The following is a 10,490-nucleotide window of genomic DNA, read 5'->3' as shown; positions in this document are numbered from 1 at the left end:
TTCTAATTAACTTACTCCTTGGCCAAATTAGAGTTTTCGTTTACATTTTGCCCAATAAACAGGAATTGGATTGAATTGAAATAATACAGCATTGTGATAAACCTCACAGCTCTCCAGGTAGGCGACTAGGCCTTGGATCAAAGAGATGGATGTGGGAAGTCACTAAGGGCAACAAGGAAGGTTCCCATATCCCAGTTCCTAAAGTACCCACAAGTACCAGCACGTGGTCAACTGGAAGAAACAGGGCACGTCGATCTGTGTGTTTTCTTTAGAAAGTTCTCAGGAGCATATCCAGTTTGCAGAAGCCAGAGTCAGCTGAATGCTCTGGCCCCACATTGTCAGAACACCACTCCCTGCTGAGGCTCCCAAAAATATTTAGGTGGAGATTGAAACTAACCCTTAACAAAGAAAGTAGAGGAGGGAGGAAGGCTGGTTCAACAACAAAGATGGGGAAAGGAAAGAAAATTCTTCGTAGTGTTTCTAAAAATAGCTCAAGTCAACAAACCTCATCCAAAGTTGCCCAAATATGAAAAATTAAATAGAAATCTGGTGTTGTCATTATTCCGAGAGTTTATTGGAAGGCAAATCGCATCACCTTGACTTGTATGACAGTGCAGACAGAAGACGATCTCTTCTTAAGTCTCGTGCAAAAAACCATGTGCGATAACAGAGCTTGCCTTCGGTTTGTGAGCAAGTTAGTTTGGGGGTTGGTGTTTGCCTGCAGGAGAAGGATCAGGACAAAAATGACCAACAAAATCAAAATGGCAGTACGTTTGTCAACTGCTTTTGTTTTCGCCTTCACTTTCCACCTATATGCTCTGCTTTTTCATCTCCACTTTAGGAGAACATGGAAGTTAGTCAGCTTTCCACTAACAGATTCTAGAATCTTCTTCATCTGTCATGTGGGAACAACATTGCAGTCCCGAGTACCTCCTGAGTGGTTGTGAGCATCCCATAAGGTTACCGTCCACAGGATGATTTGAAAAGTCAAAGGTGCTTTGAAAGCACAAGATATTGTTGACTTTCCACCCATCATCCACTCCCCCCTGAAACTGTGACTCCCACCCTGATACACACACCTACTTCATTCATTCATTCACTCATGCAACAAATATTTTTTTTAGCACCCACCCTGTGTTAGGCATTGTTCCAGGCACTGGGGCTATATCAGGAATAAAACATCCCTCTTGGAGCTTATATAATAGTGCAAGAAGGTAGATATTAAACAAATAAATACATAGAAAATTTCAGGCAGTGATAAAAAATAAAGAAAAAATAAAATACACTATGAAAACCCTAAGTCTAAATATTACTGTGATAGAAGACAGTGCCTGTGTGCATGTGTGTGTGCACATGTGTGTGTGCACGTGTGTGTGTGCACGTGTTGAGATGGAACATTCAGAGAGAGGAGGAGGAGGGAAGCGGAAACTGAAGACAGCAGGCAGAAGGACCATATAAGTACATGAGTGTAAGAATAATTTTGGCGGTAAGAATTGGGATGGAATCACTCTGACTTTTGGAAGAACATCGAGTCCAAGACCTGTTTATTCTGTGATTCATTGTTCTGGCTTTGTCTGGACCATGGCAGGGAGAGAGTCTAGACAAGGTGCCCCATGGGGCTCAGCAGCAAATGACCCAGTTGTGGGAAGCAGAATGTGAGAGTGGGGAATTGCACCTGTCAGGGCCCCTTCCCTGTCAGTACTCGCTAAAAGCTGATGTGAGGATGAAGTGGCACCTCCCTGGAATCTTCTAGACCTTCTCCTGCTCTCCAGCTCTCAGGCTTAGCTCCTCCTCCCCGAGGGAACACTGGTCTGGAAGCTCTGAAGGCCCAATCATCATGCCCTCTCCAGGAGGTGAGAGGCCGGGCTCTTGCCCCCACCCTGACCCCCATGAGACCCTCTGCTCACCTGGGCTCACCTGGGTTATGCTGCACCTACAGATCCTGTGGTTCCAATTCTGGAAGAAGCAGCTTATGAACATTCCAGGCCCTAGTGGACCCTCCATATTTAGTCACTATTATTATCATCAAATCAGCCTTCTGAGCTTCTGTCTCCTCATCTGTAAAATGAGTATCACACCAGCTAGCTCATAAGATAGATCATGAGTACCAGAAATTATCGTGTGCCACAGGCACTGTGCTACGTACGTCACAAGCCTCATCCCGTTTATTTTAACAAAATTCCGTAACCACGATTATACCCATTTTACAGATAAGAAATCCGAACAGAGACAGTTAAAAAAACAAACAAACAAACAAACAAACTTGCCCAAGGTCACACAGCTGAGAGGCTATAGAGCCATGACTCAAAATCAGATTTGTCTGTCTCCAAAGCTAGTGTGCTTGATTAATGCTTCTAGAGTACCTCGGTCATAATAAGAGTACCAGTTAGCGAACTGCTAGGAAACAGGTGACCCCAAAAGTTAGTGGCTTCGGACAACCGCCATAGATTTAGCCCACAATTCTGCAGGCCAGTAATTTAGGCGAGGCTCAGTTGGCTGGTTCTTCCAGCCCTCGTCAGACTCCCTCGTGCATCCGTGGTCAGAGGCTTGGTGGCTCATACCCACGCGAGTCGACTGGCCGCGGTCGGGGTGCCACAGCCCTCTTCTACGTGGTCTCTCATCGTCCAATAGGCCAGCCTGAGCTTTTTCCCACGGCAGTGACCTCGACTTGAAACTGGCACACTGTCCCTTGTGCCCCATACTCGTGTACGAAAGTAAGTCAGAAGCCAGCCGAGATTCCAGAAGTGGAGAAATCGGCTCCACCCGTTGCCAGGAGCTGCGGCAAAAGGGCACATTCAGAGGGGAGGACGCAGGGAGGTTATGACCAGAGCAGTCTATCTCGACAGGCGTTCGATAAACAGCAAGGTAGTGTCACTATCGGATATATTTCGACAATGCCCATCAGACAAACCTAGGTAACTACTTGACTGTCACTAAGTTCCCCAGAGCATTCCTTGTAGTAATCTGGACTCTTTCAGCTACAAAGGGGCAGGCCATAACTCATCAGGAGTCTCTTTCCATCTCTGGCTCTCATTTCCTCCATGATGGCATCTGTCTCCCAAACCCCCGTGAAGTGGAAAAGATGTCACCAGAGGCTCCAAGCTTCCACTCTCCCCCCATTTAACCCCTATGCCTGAAAGGGAATGTCTCTACCCCAGCACCTTAAGGAAAGCCCTGGAATGACTCCACCTGCCTTTTCTTACTCCCGCAGAGGAATCCTTGCCTAGCTCCCTGGAGCCCCTACACTGATCTGAAGTTTCTAGGCTAAAACGCACTAACCAGATCCTAACTGTTTTCTTTTTAATGGTCTAAAGTTCAAGGGAGCTTCTCTGGACTGAGACAAAATTGCCTTTAAATGCCAGTTGTGAAATCCTAAGTGAGAGTATTGTAAAGGGATTGAAATAAGGACTATGCAGATTAGAAAGTGCAAGGAATAAAAAACAAAACAAAACAAAACAACACAGGCTAGGACAGGAAGTCGATAAGGAGAGAGGGAGGCCTTCTGCATACAGAGTATACTGGATGCTTTATTCCCGGTCTGGGGAACATCCTGGAATGGAGCCTGTGCAGAAGACTGGAGAAAAAAAAGAATTCCTGGCTTCTGCCCTAGTGAGTTTTCTTGCTTTTAACCTTGTGGTTCCCAAAATTCTGACTCAGAGAGACCTGTGCTCAAATCCCGACTACTTGAACTTACAGGCTGTGGGATCTTGGGAGGGTGATATATAATTTATTGTCCAAACCAGGATGCTTAGGAAATGGGGTGTCATTAATGATTTCACAAAGGGCGGGACATCTGAGTGGCTCAGTCAGTCAAGCGTCCGATTTCGGCTCAGGTCATCATCTCGTAGTTTGTGAGTTCGAGCCCCGCATCAGGCTCTGTACTAACAGCTCAGAGCCTGGAGCCTGCTTTGGATGCTGTGTCTCCCTCTCTCTCTGCCCCTCCCCTGCTCTCTCTCTCTCTCTCAGTCTCTCTCTCTCTCAAAAATGAATAAACATTTAAAAAAAGTGATTTCACAAAGGGCAATATAATGAATGGTCATTCTCTCTTAAGTAATAAATATGTATTTTTAGCATCACATAACAATAAATGTAATATTTGCATCACACTTTTTTTAAAAAGTTTATTTATTTTGAAAGTCAGGGAGAGGCAGAGACGGAGGGCAAGAGAGAGAATCCCAAGCAGGCTTCGCATTGTCAGTGCAGAGTCCAATTCAGGGCTCGAACCCGTAAACCATGAGATCATGACCTGAGCCAGAGTCGGGCACTTAACCCATTGGGCAACCCAGGCACCCCACTCAGCACTTCTTGTTGGACTGTGCTCAGTTCTTTACATGCTCACCACAGTCCTCTGATCTGGAAACTATTATTAGCCTGCTTTTTACAGATGAGGAAACTGAGGTTCGGAGAAGTTCATCTTACTGAGATCGAGGAGACGATATGTCTCAGGTTTCCTGTATCCATGCAGTAATGAGACCATAAGGACCCGTTCAGACCGGAATATTCGGGGCACCTGGATGGCTCACTCGAAGAGAGGGCGACTCTTGATCTCCAGGTCATGAGTTCGAGCCCCACGTTGGGCATAGAGATGACTTAAGTGAATAAATAAAAACTTAAAAAAAAAAAACTGGAACACTGAAGTCAGTGTCCCTGCTGGGAGTACTCATCTTGAGAAACCGTGCAGTTATGACACAGTGCTCATCCATGAACACGTGTTTGGGATTGTGCTCTGGGAATGTCCCACAGATCTTGAGGCACGGATTCTTGAGAATCATTTTGATGGTAATGAGTTTTCATCCATAGAGGATAAATATGGTATTTGAAAAGAACCCAAAGTGATTCAGGATAAAAGTGAATCATCTAAAAATATATTTTGACTTTTGGCTTCCACCTAGAATATAGAAAGCTAAAAATTAAAAAAAAAAAAAAAAAAGTGTCACTCCTGCCTTAACAACAAGAAAAAAAAAAACCAAATCTATAAAATCATGACTTTTCTGGAACTCATCGAAAAAAACTGAGGCCACAGGACCACATGATGAACATGAAATCTAGGGAAAGACAGACTCCCCCCGAGGAGAGACAGGACATGAGCACTGGCCCACCTGTAACAGAACAAAGGAGGAAGACAAGGCCACTGTAGAAGCCAAGAAGAAGCATCCAGCGAAGATGCTTGGAGACTTACCAAGTGTGACCAGCACGAGCCCACAGATCCCCTGGGAGTTGCAGACGTAAGGGAGCTGCCACGACTCAGAAGCTCCTCTCCATAAAGCTCCACTAGGCCTTCATGGATGATTTGGGGCAAGGTGGGAGACCAGAGAAAACCTTCCTCCATGGTTCAGGGCTGGAAGAGGGGAGCGGACATGGCTGGAGGAAAGGTGTGAGACCACACCCATATCTTTCTCGAAATAAGAGACATGAAGCCACTGGGGAAGGACAGCAGCCCTATGTTCTCTAGAGCACAGGGGAAGACACGTTGAAACGGGAGGAAAGGAAAAGAGCAAAGTCTCTCCTCCCAGAGGATGCAGTCCTGGGCCTAACCATCAAGTCTCCTATTACTGGAGGAAGGTCAGGCTTACTAGGGAAGCCCCAATTCCAAGACAGAGAAAGCAGTGCCTGCCTAAGGCTGGGGCTGAGTCCGGATGACAGAGAACCTCATTCCACACCCTCCACACCCACCACCAGGCAGGCAAGAACCAAAGAACAAGTGACACTGGTCTGGACTGGGGGAGAGGCAAGAGAATGAGAAGGAAGAGGTTCCCTCTGTGCAGCAGGCATGAGGTAAAGCTGACAGTAGAGAAGAGACACAGAAAAATCTTTCTGGCACCCCAGCCCCATCCCTTAGCACACGGTGATGCTAATCAACAGAACAAATAAAAAGAAAACCGGTAAAGATTTAGCAGACCTGTGCAACACTATCGACCATCTTGACCCCACTGAGTTACTAGAACATTCCAAATGATGACATCAGAATGCACATTCTTTTTTTTTTTTTTTCAATGTTTTTAATTTATTTTTGGGACAGAGAGAGACAGAGCATGAACGGGGGAGGGGCAGAGAGAGAGGGAGACACAGAATCAGAAACAGGCTCCAGGCTCCGAGCCATCAGCCCAGAGCCTGACGCGGGGCTCGAACTCACGGACCGCGAGATCGTGACCTGGCTGAAGTCGGACGCTTAACCGACTGCGCCACCCAGGCGCCCCAGAATGCACATTCTTTACAAGTGCACATAGAATATTGACTAAGATACTCCATAAAACACACCTCAACTAATTTAAAAGATGTGAAATCATAGAAAGTATGATCTCAGACCATATGGGATTGTACCAGAAATAGACAACAGAAAGGTGTCTGGACCATTCCCAAATATCTATATATTGTGCACACCACGTTCAAGCAACCAAGGAGTCAAAGAAGTCACGTGAGAATTAGGAAAGAATTGGAATGGAATGGAAATGAAAACAAAACCCATCCATTTGTGGAATGCACAGAAAGCACTTAGAGGGAAATTATAGCATGAGCTGGTCACATTAAAAGATGAAGAAAGGTCTCAATTTGAAGGAAATGGATATCTTAACAATAATGAGCATCTCAGTGCATTTATTTAGGTTTTCTTTATTTTTTTTTTTTTTACATTTATTTATTTTTTGAGAGAGCACAAGTGAGGGAGGGGCAGAGAGAGAAGGAGACACAGAATCCAAAGCAGCGTCCAGGCTCTGAGCTGTCAGCACAGAGCCCTACACGGGGCTCAGACTCACAAACCGTGAGATCATGATCTGATCCGAAGTCAGACACTTAACCGACTGAGCCACCCAGGCGTCCCTAAAATTTCTAAAACAGAGGTCTTCATGTCTTACCATTCAGTTTTGAGTTTAAAAACAACGACAACACAAATGACCTTTAAGCATAAAATAGAGCTTTTGTTTTAATATGGAGTGTATTCCAATTCAAATAAAAAATACAGATTCACCTATTTGTTTTATCAAAAAATATTCAAATAGCCACTAGAAGTGAGGCATTGTCAGTTGCTACTTATCCAAGGGGCAGAGCAGATTGCCAGCCCCTTGAAGGCAGGAGAGTGTCTCTTTGACCTGATTTGAACAACCCTGAGTAGATTTTCCTACCTGGATGGGGCTCCCATGGAAGCATTTTAAAAGACTGATTATACCTCTTAGCTAAGCTTTCTTGTCCTTCAAGACTCTGCTCAAGTGACACCTTGTCTAAGAAATTGTCTCCAATGACAGCCTGTCCTCCATGCTCAGCCAGAGCCTTACGTGTCTCCCATGTCACCCTGTGTTTACCTTTATCTTAACCAGTGATTGGGGTGGATCTTAACCAGTGATTGGGGGGGCGGGGGGTTGTGAGTAACAGACTTGAGACATAGTAGCTTAAACCCTCACTCACAGAAAAAACTGCCTGAAGGCAGGCAGTCTGGTGCTGGCATGGCGGCTCCACAAAGTGATCCATTCATTCCCTCCTCTTGCTTGCTTTCTTTTTTTTCCTCCTAACGTCTATTTATTTATTTAGGAGAGAGCGCGCGCGCATGCGCACGTGAGCAGGGGAGGGACAGAGGGAGAATCCCAAGCAGGCTCCGCACAGTGTGGAGCCCCCAGCAGTTCTCGATCTCACAAACTGTGAAGTCATGACCTGAGCCAAAATCAAGAGTCGGAAGCTTAACCATCTGAGCCATCCAGGCGCCCAGTTCCCTCCTCTTTCTGCTCCAACATCCTCCCTGCATGATTTTCACCCTCAAGGTCACCACCTGATCCAAAATGGCAGCTGGAAATGCAGCCTTCTGGTCCACCTTGCAGACACCAGGAGGGGCCAAGGTACTAAAAATTTCTCGCACCCTTTGTGCAGTCTTCCCCGGGCACCCCACACAGCGTGTCCACGTGTATCTCTTTGGTCAGAAGCTAATCTGGGGCCCACACATGGGTAAAGAAGGCTGGGAGGTATAACCTCTGCCCTGGGTAGCAGTGTTTCCCAGCTAAGCGTCAGGATTCTGTTACTCCCCGAAGGAGAAAATGGATACAGATAGGCATCGGGAAGTTCCTGCCAGCCGCCCTTAGCACACCATGTTATAACTGCCTGGTTGTCCGCCTGTGTCACAGAAACGCGTATCCTGAGTGCCTAGAGCAGTACCTGGCATACAGAAGGCACTGGAAAAAATTTTTCACTTTTGTATTGAGGTTTATCACACATACACAAGTGCACTAACCTTAAGTGTATGTGTATCTCAAAGAATTTTCCGCGTGTGTAACCACCACCCCAGTCAAGATGCAGTCCATTTCCATGACTGCAGGCAGTTCCTTCCCACCCCTCCCAGTTAACTCCTCCCACAGGTGACCATTTCTGACTTTTCCCGCCCCACTTACCTGTTTTACCTGTTCTTGAACTGCATATACATGGAATCACGTGACGTCTTAACCAACTCTCTAGGAGTTCCTAGAGTTGCACGCAATCCAGATTTTCTGTGTTAGTCTTCATTTCAAGTAGCCTGTGGTTATAAAAACATTCTTACCTTTTAGAATATTAGGTTCCTATCTGACATACTCAAATGCTGTCCATAGGCAGGATATAGTTTAATTCCCTTTGGCCTGCGATGCTTCCCACAATGAAGTTGTCTCATTCGATCTCCTTTTTACGTGACATATTTCTTAAAATGTCACCGCCAACCAGAAGCCCTCTGGTGCATTTTCAGGAGTGCCCGGGCACTCAACACGCAGTCGATGGGGCTGGTATCGACTGTGGGACATAAACAAAACCTGGCGACGGAGACAGATTCCAGGCTGGCCATCTGGGACACCTGCAGCTGGCCCAGCGTGATGCTGCGTGCCCGTCCAAACTGCCCAGCTGGAGGCTTCTCTGCCTCTGCCACTCCCACCATTGACAAGAAGGCATCACCCTCCTCGCTGGCAATCAAGCTCATTCTCTATTGGTCAGAAATGGTAACGTGGGCCCAGATTTGTTCATCGGGCCCGGCAGGACATGGCCAAAGCTTGGCAGAAGTGTAAGCAGCGGACGAAAGGTTGTCAGAGCCGGGCCTGACGGGAAGACAGTGCCTCTTTAGAGCAGAAGCAGAACATCTCCCCCATGGATGAACATGTCCCCATTCTTCCCGAAACTACCTCAGAAAGTTTGTCCTGTCACACGTCAGGCTTTGGGCTACAACCAGGAAGTTGACTGGAACAAGGGGCGGGAGGAGGGGACAGGAGGGAGTGAGGGCATAGGCAGCCGTGAGGGTGCAATCATTCCTATTAAGGTGGGGCAATGTGGACCTGTGGCAATGATGCCATTGTAGCCAGGGTGCTGGCTTCCCTCTTCCCTTCAGCCCTAGCATGCCCTCCAGCATGCCCCAGCATGCCTCCAGCGTCCCTCCAGCATGCCCCAGCAGATCCCTGGAGGACAGAGCCCAAGCCCTAGCCTCCAGCTCCAGGGCTCCCAGGTGATTATCGAGAGGCAGCCCAGCTCACCACCCAGGGCACAGTGGTAAATGGCAGGCTGGATCTTCTATTCCAGATACTTCTCCTGGCCTGGTCCCGAGGCTCCCCACCCCCCACCCCATCATTCTTTCTTCCTTTTACATGTTCTAGGCCCACAACTCAATTCAGCCTTATAGAGTGAGGTTGGGAAGAACTTGCCCTGGAGTCATCCCGCCCAAAGGGCCCTCACTGGACTGGGCTCAGGGGGCCATGCCACTCAACGGGTAGCTTCCCCTCTGGATTCGTACGCAGAGAAGTACGGTTTATCCACACTTGAGCAACTGTGTGTGAATACCTCAGAAGGGGTCCAGATGGGCCACAACACAAAGATCTTAAGGGAGATAGAGGGTACTTGGCTTGTCTCACAAGTGACTCACTCTCCTAAGTTCAACCCGGGTAATTCTCTGCACTTCTCTCACCAAAGATGAAAGAAAAAAGTTGTGTGGGTTTTTTTTTTTAATGTTTATGTATGTATTTTTGAGAGACAGAGAAAAAGAGTGTGCATAAGCAAGGGAGGGGCAGAGAGAGTGGGGGGGGGGGGGGAGACACAAAATCCGAAGCAGGCTCCAGGCTCTGAGCTGTGAGCGCAGAACTTGATTCGGGGCTCGAACACACGAACCGTGAGATGGTGACCTGAGCTGAAGCCGGATGCTCAACTGACTGAGCCACCCAGACGCCCCAGGAAAAGAAGTCTGTATCTCCTCAAGGGTATCTGAAAACAGCACAGTGCAGCTCACCTTTCAAGACTCCTCAAACCCTGTTATGGGCTGAAGTGTGTCCCCCCCCCCCAACACCCCCTTCCCATTCATATGCTGAAGTCCTAACCATCCCCGCCCAGTACCTTGGAATGTGACTGTATTTGGAGAAAGGGCCCTTAAGGAGGTAATTAAGCTAAAATGAGGCCATTAGGGTGGGCCTTACCCAACCTGACTGATGTCCTTATAAGAAGAGACAGGGATACGGACACACTCAGAGGGAAGACATAGGAAGAAGATGATAAGCCAAGGGGAGAGG

At 47.3% G+C, this 10,490-nt stretch overlaps 1 long non-coding RNA gene across 2 annotated transcripts; it reads right to left on the bottom strand.

Annotated features, from left to right (window-relative positions):
- Positions 1–568: 568 nt before the first annotated feature.
- On the bottom strand, positions 569–5,933 carry LOC125914363 (uncharacterized). 2 transcript variants are annotated; one of them, XR_007455276.1, is made up of 5 exons: positions 5,900–5,933; positions 5,180–5,338; positions 2,562–2,776; positions 1,918–2,058; positions 569–718 (listed from the first exon to the last, which is right to left on the bottom strand). It is a non-coding gene; the product is annotated as an uncharacterized LOC125914363 (long non-coding RNA). The 2 variants fall into 2 exon arrangements; XR_007455277.1 differs by lacking the exon at positions 2,562–2,776.
- Between the last annotated feature and the right edge of the window lie 4,557 nt (positions 5,934–10,490).

This window comes from Panthera uncia (assembly GCF_023721935.1).
Source record: "Panthera uncia isolate 11264 chromosome D3 unlocalized genomic scaffold, Puncia_PCG_1.0 HiC_scaffold_8, whole genome shotgun sequence".
In the NCBI taxonomy this organism is placed as follows: domain Eukaryota; kingdom Metazoa; phylum Chordata; class Mammalia; order Carnivora; family Felidae; genus Panthera; species Panthera uncia.
This window is presented reverse-complemented; position numbering and strand designations above follow the sequence as displayed.